We start from the raw sequence: 233 nt of genomic DNA on the forward strand, positions 1-233 counted from the left end.
TACTCGGATGTAAAGTACTTCCTACAGACAGTAGTGCATTTATACTCAGATGTAAAGTACTTCCTACAGACAGTAGTGCTTTTATACTCAGATGTAAAGTACTTACAGACACTAGCGCATTTATACTCAGATGTAAAGTACTTACTACAGACAGTAGTGCATTTATACTCAGATGTAAAGTACTTACTACAGACAGTAGTGCATTTATACTCGGATGTAAAGTACTTACTACA

The 233-nt window shown here is 35.2% G+C and overlaps 1 protein-coding gene across 1 annotated transcript in view; it reads right to left on the minus strand.

The window, feature by feature from the left end:
• Positions 1-233, minus strand: part of pde6d (phosphodiesterase 6D, cGMP-specific, rod, delta) — a 27,748-nt gene that overhangs the window by 26,398 nt on the left and 1,117 nt on the right. The window lies entirely within an intron of this gene.

This window comes from Nematolebias whitei, chromosome 3 (genome assembly GCF_014905685.2).
Source record: "Nematolebias whitei isolate Nwh7 chromosome 3, NemWhi1, whole genome shotgun sequence".
In the NCBI taxonomy this organism is placed as follows: domain Eukaryota; kingdom Metazoa; phylum Chordata; class Actinopteri; order Cyprinodontiformes; family Rivulidae; genus Nematolebias; species Nematolebias whitei.